Below are 14764 nucleotides of genomic sequence, written 5' to 3'. Positions count from 1 at the left end.
AGCCCATCACATCCACACTGACCCTCTGAAGAGCATCTCATCCAGGCCCAACCCCTATCCTCTCACCCTGCATTCCCCAAAGCCAATCCACCGAACCTGCACATCTTTGGACTGTGGGAGGAAACCAAAGCACCCGGAATACCCCATGGAGAGAATGTGCAAACTCGACACAAACAGACACCCAAGGGAGGAATCGAAGCCAGGTCCCTGACACTGTGAGGCAGCAGTGCTACCCACTGAACCACCATGCCATCCCCAGGAGAATCTCAGTAGGTTTTCAGCCATTGTGACTGTGCTTTCTCTTTCAAAGAATTCACCTCAATCATGCAAATCTTGTGTAAGAAATCATTGGGCACCACTTCCCATCAGACATGGAGATTTTCCCAAAGTAGACTAGCAATCAAGTTGACACAGGGCAAGTGACAGACACCCCAGATGGGACTCGAACCCACAATCCCTGGCTTAGAAGGCCAGTGCCTTATCCATTAGGCCACTGGGGCTACATGTGTGATGTTAAAATGGCAGCTTTTAAGTTTTGTTTTGTTTTGCACGAACACACTGACTGTGGCTCAGCCAGGACAGAGTCAGTGCCCTGGACTGAGGGGATTCTGAATCTCCTGGTTATATATGTTTTTCTCTTTACCCCCGCACTGCTGCCTAACTGTGGCAGTGCTTATATTTTCCCAGCACCCATGTTGTGTGTGTGCAGGTGTGAGACACAGTGAAAGACAACAGATGTACAAATCTTTATTCAATTCCCACCACCAGGAAGAAAGGAAACACCCGAGTGGCCAGTGACAAGCATCAAAGGGCAATGCTGTGTGACCAAACAGTGAGGGGGAGGGCACTCTCTGAACAGCTCAAGGATGTTGGTAGACACTGCGTGCTCCTTCTCCAGGGACACCCGGGCTCGAATGTAACCACGGAAGAGGGTCAGGCGATTGACCCGAACAACCAGTTTGGCCAGGCCCAGGAGCAGACCCACGAGGAGATCCTCTGACCAACCCTCCCCCCTCGGCACTGGGTGCCCAATGATGGGGAGTGTGGGGCTGAAGTCCAACCAGAAACGGAGGAGAAGGTTTCCCAGAAAGCTAAAAAGGGAGTGCAAGCGCCCTGTTCCATGGACTCCACAGCACCACAGAACAAGCAGTTGGGCTGGGAGTCCGTGAACCACCACAATCTGTGGACTGCCGCGTGCAATACCCTCCACCCCAGATCCCCGTGAGAAAGGGGGAGGACTCCCATGTAGAGAGCCCTTCACTGGGGATGATCCCCACCGCCCGGTGGTAAATGGGCACGCCAGGGTGTGTCCGGGAGGTGGATGAGGGTGTGCAGCAGCAGTCTGTACAGGGCCCTCTGTGATACACCCCTGAAAGGGACAAAACTAAAACTCCGGAGACAGCTCAGGTTGTGGGGCACAGGCTCCCGCAGGAAATACAGGACCCTGGGGCCAATGTGAAATTCCGTCCGGTCAGGAGTGAGTGCAGATGGGATCCCACCGCACACCTGAGCATCCTCCAACTGGGGCACTACGTGGGGTCTGAGCACCGTCGTTTTAAGGTGTCGGATGGTGGTGGCCACGTACCGGACGTCTACCGCTGCCCTGCTCGCTATATCCTGCGGCAGCGTCCAGCCCAGGCCCCCACCATCCAGCACGTCCCCGACCCTGGTCACCCTCACAGTCACGGCCCTCCCCTCCGACAGTCACTCGAACCCACGAGTACGGAGGTGCGGATTCCTGAGCAACGTCTCCCTGACGACAGTTGCTACTCCTGCCGGAGGGTAGGCGTGACGCGATTCGACCATGTTCCAGACCGTGAGCAGGTCCTGGTAAAAGACAGGCAGTGTCCTGAGAGTGACCTCCAAACCATCACGGTCCCTGAACAGGAGCTGAGTCTCGTAGTTGAGGTTACGCACCTGGTGGAAAAAATACGTCGCCAGGGCACCCCGCCGAGGGGGAGGCTCAATGTAAAGGTATCGCTGCAAGGTCTGAAGGTGGAACGTCGCTACCTGGGTGTGAACGCACACCAGCGACTGACCGCCCTCCTCAATATGGAGACTCAGGACCTGCGCAGTGACCCAGTGCATCTTTTTGTCCCAGAAGAAGTGAACCAACATTCTCTGGATGTCATCGACAAAACCAGGAGGAGGGACCAAAGTGACCAGCCGGTACCACAGCATGGCAGGCACCAGCTGGTTTATGACCAACACTCGACTCCTGTGAGACAGCACTCGGAGCAGTCCTGTCCAGGGCGGAACCTGTAACTGGAGTGGGTGTGATGGTGGGGGGAATGGGGGTGGAGTCATGAGCAGGGGTAGTGTTCCCCTCGGGGTTCTGCGGGGTTGGGGACAGTGACAGTGGGTTCTGTGGGGGGCACGTCAGCAGAATGCAGGTGAGTGGCGGAAGTGGTGGTGACCAGGGAAGTACGGGTGGCGGACGTCACTGAGCATGTGGCATCAGCGATGATGTGAAGGGCGGAAGTGATGTCACGTGTGATGCATGAGGAATTGTGAAGGTTGGAAGTGGTTGTGGGAGTGGCCATGAAGGGGTGGAAGTGACATCATCACTCAGCGTGAAAAATTCAGTCAGCATGGATTGAGATGAAGTTGACATGAAATGAAAATCAGCAACAAGGCCCAGGTTTAAAACCCAAGCACCCCAGATGGGACTTGAACCAACAATTACCAGCTGAAGGAAGCCAATGCCTTATCCATTAGGCCCCTAGCCCTTCCACCTTGGACTCCCTGTGGAAAGTGTTGACCTCAAAGTATGGAGCAGCTACTGTCAAGGTGTAACAGTTAAAGAACACTGTCTAAGGCCTCTCTGACCAGTTATGACATTGTCCCTTCATTTCTCAGACCCTCTTGGTGCCTCAGAATGAAGAGAAATCGTTTCCTGCCTCAGTAGAAAGATCTGCCCGAAATTGCGAGACCCCCCCCTTTGTGGAAGAGAACCAGCCCTATATCGGGACAGGAAGGAGATTCCAATTTCTGGATTAGTGGTGCTGGAAGAGCACAGCAGTTCAGGTTGCATCCAAGGAGCTTCGAAATCGATGTTTCGGGCAAAAGCCCTTCATCAGGAATAAAGGCAGTGAGCCTGAAGCGTGGAGTGATCAGCTAGAGGAGAGTGGGGGTGGGGAGAGAGTCGCATCGAGTACAATGGGTGAGTGGGGGAGGGGATGAAGGTGATAGGTCAGGGAGGAGAGGGTGGAGTGGATAGGTGGAAAAGGAGATAGGCAGGTAGGAAAAGTCCGGACAAGTCATGGGGACAGTGCTGAGCTGGATGTTTGGAACGAGGGTGAGGTGGGGGAAGGGGAAATGAGGAAACTGTTGAAGTCCACATTGATGCCCTGGGGTTGAAGTGTTCCAAGGCGGAAGATGAGGCGTTCTTCCTCCAGGCGTCTGGTGGTGAGGGAGCGGCAGTGAAGGAGGCCCAGGACCTCCATGTCCTCAGCAGAGTGGGAGGGGGAGTTGAAATGATTCCAATGGCCCAACATGGATTGTTCCAGTTAATATCCTTTCTCAGATGGATAGAGCTGGAGAGAGAGTAAAGATTGTGGGAATTTGGGGAATGCTGACAATCTGTTTTAATATTTTGTTAATAAAATCAAGTTGAACCGCAAACCAAATTTTGTCCCCCTTTGTCTGCATCACCAACAAGAATACTGAAGGAAAGTTGAGTTTAATTACATTGTGTTACGAATGTTCATCTGGTTGATCAGTGGAAATTAAAAGCCATGTCACACAACAGGCAGAGTCAATCTTTAGCTGAGTAGAAGTTCAGCAGAGAGAAACAGACTTACTTTGTGATATAATAGGTAATTCCTGTCCCATTGATCTATTAACTGCAGGGAACTTTCAGATACGTGGTATCTTTAGAGCAATTAAATATCCTCCCAAGATATATGCTTTCACTCTCAACTGAAGATGCGAAGAGCACTAACCAATAAATCAATGCCAAGCCAGTTGAAGTATTACACTTGGCACATCATCATCGCTGTAATTGCAGAATGCAGCATAACCTATTCCATCTTCTAACCTACTGACAGCCTACTTTTCAGAAGTCTCCTTACACGACTCTGAAAACAAATTAAAAGAAACCAATTAAACCAAATAAGCACAAATTAAAATGTCCCAGTCATTTAAAAAGGCTCTGTAACAAAAGTCAAAATCTCCCAAGAAAGCTTACACTTACAGAGTCACAGAGTTGTACAGATCCTTCGCTCCAACTCGTCCATGCCAACCAGATATCGGAAAGTTATCTAGTCCCACAAACCAGCATTTGGTCCATATCCCTCTGAAGCCTTCTTATTCATGTCTCCATCCAGCTGCCTTTTAAATGTTACAGAGTCTTAGAGTTATACAGCACAGAAACAGACCCTTTGGTCCAACTCGTCTATGCCGACCTGATATCCTGAATTAATCTAGTCCGACTTGCCAGCATTTGGCCCATATCCCTCTAAACCCACCCTGTTCATATACCCCCATCCAGATGCCTTTTAAATGTTTTGGAGGAGCCGGTGTTAGACTGGGGTGGACAAAGGTGCTACCTGAGCTGCATGTCAATATTTCCTGATTTTATTGCAGATTTCCAGCATTTGTGGGATTTATCTTTTGTATAATTTTTTTACGTAAGAATAGTGGAGACTTGAAAACATTGAATGGGACTTTTGATCATTAACCTCTTGGGAATTGTCTGCTATTGAATGATTTGATTCAGACTTTAGACAAGGTGCAATCATGACAATGTCTGTGGGATTATACTTATTATATATCAAGGAACAGCTCATCAAATAAGGCAATCCTCTGAAACATATGAATTCTCACCTCAAGTTTGGGGAGAAAGGTATAAAAGATCAGTATTAGATGGGGTGAGATCTGATCAACTTCAGAACAAGTTTGATCTTAAAACTACAATTCTACAGTGAAAGTGAAATATTGCGATATGTATGGTTAATTGTCCATGATATTTGTTCCTCCTTATTTAATTTCTTTCAGTATCTGTAGAGTAATTTATAAACATATATTTAAGAACCATTGTCATGCATTATTTTGGTAATTTTATAATTTGCCATTACTTTCTCTTCAGCTTATTCAAGGAGAGTGTTTATTACAGTGAGTGATACCACACAGTATTTCAATTGCACTGAATTGGTTTTGAAAGATAACTCAATAAATGCAGGTTGATGCTGGAGATGGTTCCTGTCGATATATTTTGTTGACCTGTTCAGACGTGTTATGATGTTAAGTCTTAGGCAGAAAGAGGGAGAAGGTATAAGTAAGGTTCAAGAAACTGAAGACAGACAGAGCCCTGGAGATAACAGGAATGAACTCAAACTCGGAAATAGAGAATTTGAAGGGACCATGCGATGTTTATGGAAAACAGGATTAAGGAACCTCCAAGGCATTTTACAGAGGGATAATAAGCAACAGGTCGCCAGGGAAAGGGTATGTCTTCTCAGAGCAAAGGAGGGAATTTACACATGGAGCCGGAGGAAGTGGGTGAGGTTCTTAATGAATAAACTGCATTGGTATTTCCAAAGGATTCTGGGTAGTCCAAGATGGAGGACGGGAAAAAGTTGTGACTGTAAGAGCTGCCCCTTTTTTGAGGCATTTTAGATGTTGGGGGTGATTTCCTCAAATTCCAGGAGCAGCAATTACTGTTTTATTCTGCAACTTTGGAGAAAAAAACCTCAAAACAACGGCACTTTTAAAAGGAAGAAAATCAGACAAAGAAAGTGAGTACATGGTCAGGAGGGCAGGAGGGAAGAAACCTACACTGCTCACTGATATGGATAGGAAGGGTCGAGAGGGATATGGGCCCAGTGTGGGCGAATGGGACGGGATTAGATTAGGATATGTGGGCGGCATGGACGGGTTGGAGCGAAGGGTCTGTTTCCATGCTGTACATCTCTATGACTCTATGACATGGTGGATGGTGAGTCTTGTATATTGATATTCTAGAGCATATCAATATTAAAAAGGAGGTGTTGGGTGTTTTGAAAAGCATTAAGGTAGACAAGTCCCCAAGACCTGATGGAATCTATCATAGAATCCTGAAAGAGGCAGGTGTGGAAATTGCTACGGATTTGTACAAAATATTTGTATCCTTTATAGTCCCAGGAGAATTCCCAGAGGACTGCAGAATACCCAATGTTGTTTCGTTCTTTAAGAATGGCAACAAGAATAATTCAGGAAATTAAAGGCCAGATTGGCTTCCTGTTATTCATTGCTTGGACATCACTGTCTGTGCCTGGATGGTACCCTCTGGAAGTCACTCTGTAAAGATCTCCACCCCTCTACCTTGGGGTCTCAGGATCTCAAGGTGTTCCTCTCTTTGGCCAAGGTTTCGGTCCATGTGTAATGGTTTCCTGAATGTGGTTCCTGTGAAGTGCCTTGTGCCATGAAAAGGGATCACTACATGCAGGCTGTAGTTGGGTTGAAGTGTTATGGAGAGCAGGTAGGAAAGTGGAGTTGAGACCGAGATGAGATCAGCCATGATCGTGTGGAATGACAAAGCAGGCTCGAGGAGCTGAATTACCGAATTTTTAAGATCTTCGGAGCACAACCAAAGACAGAGCTATCAATTGCCGTGGATGTCTAACATGGTATCTCACCTCAGATGCATCATGAAGAGGGTGTCCATGTTCAAAGCCAGGGGTTGTGAGTTGATATCCCATTTGGGCTGTTATGTTTTTAAACATGAACTCTGATCAGCACCCTGTGTCTGTTTGATATCAATTCCAGTTAATAAGGGGAGATGGTGGTGCAGTGCCAGACCTGGAGTAGGAATCCAGAACACCAAGTTCATGGGGTGGGGGAGATGGACTGTAATCCCACCATACAAGGTGGTGAAATCTCAGCTCAGGAGGAGCTTTGTCTGATGATAACCATATATTGCTATTGAGGTTTGTTAGGAACCTAACTGGTTCCATATTCTCCTTTCAGGAAGAAAACCTGGTGAGACTACAGACCCACAGCAATGTGGTTGACTCACCCTCTGGGCAATAAACGCTGGCCTAGTCAGAAACATATCGCATTCCTTCCCTGTAGCTCGGTCACAATCCTGGAACACCCTCCATTGATTCATTGTAGGTTTACCTCCAACAAATGGTCAAAAATCACACCACACCAGGTTATAGTCCAACAGGTTTATTTGAAAACACGAGCTTTCGGAGCATTGCTCCTTCATCAGGTGTAATGAGAGAGGAGGCATCAGACACAGAATGTACAAGTAAAATATCAATGGGTCATACAAGTGATGTAAATGTATGGAACAAATCCAAAATGGCCGACTCCCTCCTGTTAAATCTTCAATCAGTTCGAAAGGAGATACAGGCAGCACATGGATTGCAGTGGTTCAAAAAGATAGCTCCCAATCACCTTTCAGGGGAAACGAGGGAGAGGCAATAAATGTTGATCTAGCCAGCAATGTTCACGCCCTAGAAATGAATAAAAACAATCCCACAATGGAGTAAACTGCCAGGGAAAAAGTCATAGTGTAATGACTTGAAAACATCAAGTCCCAACTTTGGATGGTGTCTATTATTATGTTTTATATGATCATCCAAAACGCACCAGTCATTGACATAAAGGTTATGATTTGGAGGAGCCGGTGTTAGACTGGGTCGGACAACGTTACAAATTAGACAGCACCAGGTTATAGTCCAACAGGTTTATTGGGAAACACTAGCCTTCGATGCACTGCTTTTTCATCATGTGGTTGTGGAGCAGGATAGTAAAACACTGAAGTTTTAGCAACAGGATTGCAGTGTCATGGCATGTAATATTAAACAAATTGAGCTGAAGTCTTTCATCTTTTAGAATGATCATGTTCGTTTCAGTTCCTTGTTATGTACATCCCAGACCTTTGTTAAAGTTACATTCTCAAGAGAGTTTTAACAATCGGTGCCATCTCAGCTCAGATAATGCATTGAAGATGTGGGATTAAAATCTGTCTGTGTCCCAATGTTCGCTCAAACTGATTCTATTTCTAAAGTGGCATTTACAGAATCTTACATGGTTTTATGCAGTTTTTGAGAAAAACTAAAGATAATTCTGAACGTACAAATTCACCCCACAAACGTATATGTGTGTGCGTGCAGGGGAGACCGAGTGAGTGTGTGCATTTGGGTGTGCGTGGGATGGGGCGATGATGTGAGTGTCTGTGAGAGTGTGTGTATGTGTATGTGTTTGAGTGTAATGGGGTATACATCTGTGAAAAGGTGTGTGTGTGGGTGTGAGTGTGGGAGTGTGTATGTGTATTGTGTGACAGGATGAGTGTGTGTGAGTGTGTGTGTGTGTGTGTGTGTGTGTGTGTGTGTGTGTATGTAGTGGGGTCAGCTGTAGTGTGACATAAACCCAAGGTCCCAGTTGAGGCCATCCCCATGGGTACCAAACATGGCTATCAGCCTCTGCTCGGCCACTTTTCGTTGTTGCCTGTCCCAAAGCCCACCTTGGAGGATGGTTACCTGAAGGATTGAGGTTGAAAGTACCTGATCGTTGAAGTGATCTCCGACTGGGAGGGAACACCTCTGTTTGGTGATTGTTACGCGGTGCCCATTCATCTGTTGCCGTAGCCTCTGCTTGGTCTCACCAATGTACCATGCATTGGGCATCCTTCCCTGCAGCGTATGAGAGAGAAAACGTTGGCCGAGTCACATGAGTACCTGCCGCGTACATGGTGGGAGATGTCCCCATGTGTAATGGCGGTATCCATGGCGACACTCTGACACGTTTTACAGTGTCTGCTGTGACAGGGTTGTTTGGTGTTGTCCTGAAGGCCGGGCAGTTTGCTGTGAACAATGGTCTGTTTAAGGTTTGGTGGATGTTTAAAGGTGAGAAGTGAAGGGATGGTGAAGGTCTTGGCGAGGTGCTCATCCTCATCGATAATGTGTTGCAGGCTGTGGAGAATGTGACATTGTTTCTCAGCTCCTGGTAAGTACTGGATAATGAAGGGGACCCTGTTGGTTGCAGCTCGTGTCTGTCTCCTGAGGAGGTCATTGCAGTTTCTCCCTGGGGCATGTCAGAACTGGCGATTGATGAGTTAAGCATCGTATCACATTCTTATCAGGGCATCCTTGTGTACTTCCAAGTGCCCCTCACATTCCCCCTCACCTGAACAGATCCTGTGTAAGTGTACGGCTTGTACAGAGGGGACGGCTGTTTTAATATGTTGAGGGTGGGTTTGTGGTTGAGTGAGGTGCTGTGGTGTCCATCCTTGATGGAGATGCATGTGTCCAAGAATGAGACAGATACTAAACAGGAGTCCATGGTGAGTTTGATGGTGGGATGAAACTCGTGAAATGTTGGTGAACATAAATGTTGGGAGAGTGCAGCATTGTTCTGACATGAACACAACCAAGGTTGAGGGGATCAATTCTCCTGACATGGCCCCAGAAGCACGTGTTGTCCCAGTGACCTAACAGCTCCATCTCTGATCTTCTAAGCTACTGCCTGTGGTTTACATCCCTTCTGGGGATACTTTCAATTTAAACATTCTCTCCAATTAAAACCCTCTCACTGCATTATCTCCATTCAAATTAAGTTAATCTCTGACCTAATGTCTTTAAAAATCTGCATGGCTGCTTTGAGATCATCGAACTGTACAAACATTGAGCTTGCTTGACCTCTATACTGTCCTGTTGGCATTTAACAGGAAAGCTGGGAATTTGTCTTGCAAACGTTTCCTCCCCTGTCTAGGTGACATCCTCAGTGCTTGGGAGCCTCCTGTGAAGCACCTCTGTGCAGTTTCCTCCGGCATTTATCGTGGCCTGTCTCTGCCGCTTCCGGTTGTCAGTTCCAGCTGTCCGCTGCAGTGGCCGGTATATTGGGTCCAGGTCGATGTGTTTGTTGATAGAGTCTGTGGATGAGTGCCATGCCTCTAGGAATTCCCTGGCTGTTCTCTGTTTGGCTTGTCCTATAATGGTAGTGTTGTCCCAGTCGAATTCATGTTGCTTGTGTTCTGCGTGTGTGGCTACTAAGGATAGCTGGTCGTGTCGTTTCGTGGCTAGTTGGTGACACCTTTGTAATAATTAAAAACACAGAAATAGAGAACACACACCAGATCATCAACGCCACACTCACAGGAATCCAATTCACTAGAGAGGAAGAAAAGGACAACCAACTCCCATTCCTAGACGTGATGGTACAGAGAACACCGAACGGTGAATTCACCACAAAGATTTACAGGAAAGACACACACACAGACCAAGTCCTAAACCATGAAAGCAATCACCCCAACACACACAAACGAAGTTGCATCAAGACACTATTCAAAAGGGCCACAATACATTGCAGCACACCAGAATTATAAAAAGAGGAAGAGGAACACCTATACAAGGTATTCGCCAAAAACGGATACCCTCGCAATTTCATCAACAGATGCCTAAGGGAGAGACAACGGAACGAGGACATGCCGCAACCCAAAGGACTAGCCTCACTACCATACATCAGGAGCATTTCTGAACTGACAGTCAGACTACTGCGACCACTAGGACTCATAACAGCACACAAACCAACAGCCACTCTCAGACAACAACTCACCAGAACAAAGGACCCGATACCCAACATGAGCAAAACCAATGTAGTGTACAAAATCCCATGCAAGGACTGCAGAAAACACTACATCGGACAAACAGGAAGACAGCTAACGATTCGTATCCATGAACACCAACTAGCCACGAAACGACACGACCAGCTATCCTTAGTAGCCACACACGCAGAAGACAAGCAACATGAATTCGACTGGGACAACACTACCATTATAGGACAAGACAAAAAGAGAACAGCCAGGGAATTCCTAGAGGCATGGCACTCATCCACAGACTCTATCAACAAACACATCGACCTGGACCCAATATACCGGCCACTGCAGCGGACAGCTGGAACTGACAACCGGAAGCGGCAGAGACAGGCCACTATAAATGCCGGAGGAAACAGCACAGAAGTGTTTCACAGGAGGCTCCCAAGCACCTGAGGATGTCACCTAGACAGGGGACGAAACGTTTGTAAGACAAATTCCCAGCTCGACGAACAGAACCACAACAACTAGCACCCGAGCTACAAATCTTCTCCCAAACTCATTTAACAGGAAAAAATGCAGGTGAAATAAAGTCATTCCACACTCAATAATTTATATTTACATACAATGAGTTGGACCAAGATAACAGTAATCCTAAAGGTGGAAGATTCATTGAAAATATTTGATTTGCAAGTAATGATAGACACAGTGAAAAGTTTTATCTTGTGAGCAATACAGGCAGCTCACAGAGTTAAGTAACATAGATAAGTAAACAATAGGGAAACAGCAGCAGGAACAACAACACAGGTACAGGCAAATATTGAGAGTCTGTGAGACCGTTCAGTATTCTAACAACAGTAGGGTAGAAACTGTTTAAAAACCGGTTGGTGCGTGTGTTCAGGCTTCTGTACCTTCTCCCCGATGGTAGAGGTTGGAGAAAAACATTGCCAGGGTGGGATGGATCTTTGAGAATGCTGGAGACCTTTCCTTGACAGTGGGCCTGGGAGATGGATTCTATAGATGGGAGGTTGACCTTTGTGATTGTCTGGGCCGAGTTCACCACTCTCTGTAACCATCTCCGATCTTGAATGGTACAGTTGCCAAACCAGGTAGTGATACATCCAGACAGAATGCTGTCGATGGTGCACCTATAAACGTTGGCAAGGGTATTCTCTGTCAGTAATATCCGATGTTCTGGAGGGATCAGTGTTGAAGGGTTGGTTTGTTGATGAGAGTGTGATGAGAGCTGGCTTCCAAAAGCAACCTCTCCAACCGCACTCTCAGGAATCTCGTCCCCATCCAGAAACAGCAGCCACTTGATGACCACCTTCAACATTCAATCCTGCAGATCCTCGAAAATCTTGTGCAAGATCATGTTGGATACCACTGACCATCAACTGAATGCAGAGATGGGGATTTTTCCAAAATAGATTAGAAATAAAGGATAAGCCACAGAGACACCCCAGATGGGACTTGAACCCACAATCTCTGGCATTGGAGGCCAGTGCCTTATCCATTAGGCCACTGGGGCCCCACATGCAGGTTGCCAATGGCAGCCTTTAAATACTGCACCCTGACCTCTCATAGTGTGTGTTTCTGAGTGTGAGATGCTTACTGATTGTTTTTTACCCCTTCCATCTCATGCTAAATTGTTGGCTGCTTGATAAATTGATCCCGCCTCCCATTTCTGCCCAAATGGACAGATGAAAAATCAACCAAACTCCAACTTTCTGGATTAGTGGTGCTGGAAGAGCACAGCAGTTCAGACAGCATCCAAGTAGCTTCGAAATCGACGTTTCGGGAAAAAGGGCTTTTGCCCAAAATGTCGATTTCGAAGCTACTTGGATGCTGCCTGAACTGCTGTGCTCTTCCAGCACCACTAATCCAGAATCTGGTTTCCAGCATCTACAGTCATTGTTTTTACCACCTTCAAACTCCAACTTTGCACATCTCAAGTCTGAGGAAAATGGAGCAGACAGGAAAATAGCCAAGGGCTCAATGTTATTTTGTGCAGCACTTTCAAGATATTTGCAGTTACTGGGGAAGGAGGAAGTGGAGATGTTGCAAAAAGCTGCATTGAGGACAAATCAACACAATCTTAGCGGGCATTCAGCCCATTGTGGCTGTGCTGTCTCTTTCAGACAATTCACCCCAAGATCTCCCAAATCTCGGAATTGCCTTGTGCAAGTTTCTATTAAACAGCATTTGCCATAATCTCAACACAGGCACAATGATTTTTAACAGAGTAGTTTAAAAATCCAGTCAATTTGGATTGAGATGAAGTTGACATGGGATGAAAATCAGCCACTGCAAAGAGCAGGCTTAAAAATGAAATCCCAGATTTCAGAGGCCAGTGCCATAGCCATTAGGCCACGAGGGCACTATATTGGCAGACTACTGAAAACAGTTGACCTCAAATGAGTGTGACAGCCAAGCACACTCCCAGATCAGTGACAACACACTGAGGGATGCACTAAAGTTTCGGGCAGCTGCTGCCAAGGTGTAACAGGGAAACAACACAGTCTCAGGTCTTTCTGACAAATGATCACATCGTCCTTTCAGTTCTCAGACCCTCTTGGTGCCTGACACTGAACAGAGATCGTTTACTGCCCAAGTACAAAATGCCTTTCTTTCCACAACGATACAGAAGGTTTGAGAAATGTCAATATTCCAATGGTTTGTTGGTTCTTTTCTCTCTGCATAGACTGTACACAATTGATTTAGAACCTTTGTATGCATTTCCAAATAATGTTACAAACTGTTTCAATACTTTGTGAACAAAATCAAGTTGAAACGCAAATCAAATTTAGTCTCCCTTTGTCCCCATCACCAACAAGAATACTTGAGTAAAGTTGTGAGGAATTCATCAGATCAATGAGACTCCAGGAATTCTTCCAAGATGTCAGCAATGATCCCAATGAGCCAACCAACGAACGGGAACAGTCATCAGAGAGATCCATCGTGGAGCGACCAAAGAAGGAGTCAATTTGTATCCCTGCGGAGGGCCGCTGTCCTGGCCTTGAGATGTATGCTCAACCGTCAGGAGATGGGTGAATGTCAGATTTAAAAATCTCACAACACCAGGTTAGAGTCGAACATGTGGAAGCTCTAGGTTTCGGAGCACTGCTTCTTCATCAGGTGGTTGTGGAGAATAAGATTGCAAAACGCAGAATTTATAGCAAATGTTTACAGTGTGATGCAACTGAAATTGTATCTTGAGAAATTGTATCTGGATTGTTTGTGAAGTCTCTCATCTTTTAGAATGGCCAGGTTGGTTTTCGTTCTTTCATATGTAAATTGCAAATCTTTTATTAAAAGTTACATTCTCAAGTGAACTTTAACAATTGGTGTCGTGTCGGCCCAGATGATGCATTGAAGGTGTGAGCTCCCCTGTGTGAGGCTGTCTGTGCCACAATGGTCAGACTGATTCTAATCTAAAAAACAGATTTACAGCATCTCACATGATTCATACAGTTTTTGAGCAAAGTAAAATATAATTCTGTAAGTACAAGTTAATCACACAAACTTATATGTGTGTGTGTGTGTATATGTGTGTGAGTATATTTATGTGTGTATGTGTGTGTGTGTATATGTGTGTGTGTGTGTGTGTATATGTGTGTGTGTATGTGTGTGTGTATGTGTGTGTGGGTGTGTATATGTGTGTGTATGTGTGTGTATATGTGTGTGTGTATGTGTGTGTGTATGTGTTTGCGCATATGTGTGTATATGTGTGTGTGTATATATTTTTGTGTGTGTGTGGGTGTGTGGGTGTGGGTGTGTATGTGTTTGTGTGTATATGTGTGTATATATGTGCGTGTGTATGTGTATGTATGTGTGTGTGCATATGTATGTGTGTGTATGTGCGTGTGTGTGTATGTGTGTGTATATGTGTGTGCATGTATGCATGTGTTTGTGTGTATGTGTGTATTGTGTGTGTATATGTGTGTGTTTGGGTGTGTGTGTGTGGGAGTGTATGTGTGTGTGTATGTGTATGTGTGGTGTATGTGTATGTGTGTATGTATGTGTGTATGTGTGTGCATATGTGTGTGTGTACATGTGTGTATTGGTGTGTGTATGTGTGTGTGCATGTGTGTGTATGTGTGTGTGCATATGTATATGTCTGTGTGTATATATGTGTGCGTGTGTGCGTATGTTTGTGTGTCTTTATGTGCATGTGTATGTGCATAGGACATAGAACATAGAACATAGAACATAGAACATAGAACAATACAGCACAGAACA

At 45.9% G+C, this 14764-nt stretch overlaps 2 non-coding genes across 2 annotated transcripts; both read right to left on the bottom strand.

Annotated features, from left to right (window-relative positions):
* Positions 1–427: 427 nt before the first annotated feature.
* Positions 428–500, bottom strand: trnar-ucu (transfer RNA arginine (anticodon UCU)). Its single transcript has one exon. It is a non-coding gene; the product is annotated as a tRNA-Arg (tRNA).
* Positions 501–11980: 11480 nt separating this feature from the next.
* On the bottom strand, positions 11981–12053 carry trnaw-cca (transfer RNA tryptophan (anticodon CCA)). The gene has a single exon. It is a non-coding gene; the product is annotated as a tRNA-Trp (tRNA).
* Between the last annotated feature and the right edge of the window lie 2711 nt (positions 12054–14764).

Source organism: Chiloscyllium punctatum, chromosome 18, assembly GCF_047496795.1.
Source record: "Chiloscyllium punctatum isolate Juve2018m chromosome 18, sChiPun1.3, whole genome shotgun sequence".
Classification (NCBI taxonomy): Eukaryota; Metazoa; Chordata; class Chondrichthyes; order Orectolobiformes; family Hemiscylliidae; genus Chiloscyllium; species Chiloscyllium punctatum.
This window is presented reverse-complemented; position numbering and strand designations above follow the sequence as displayed.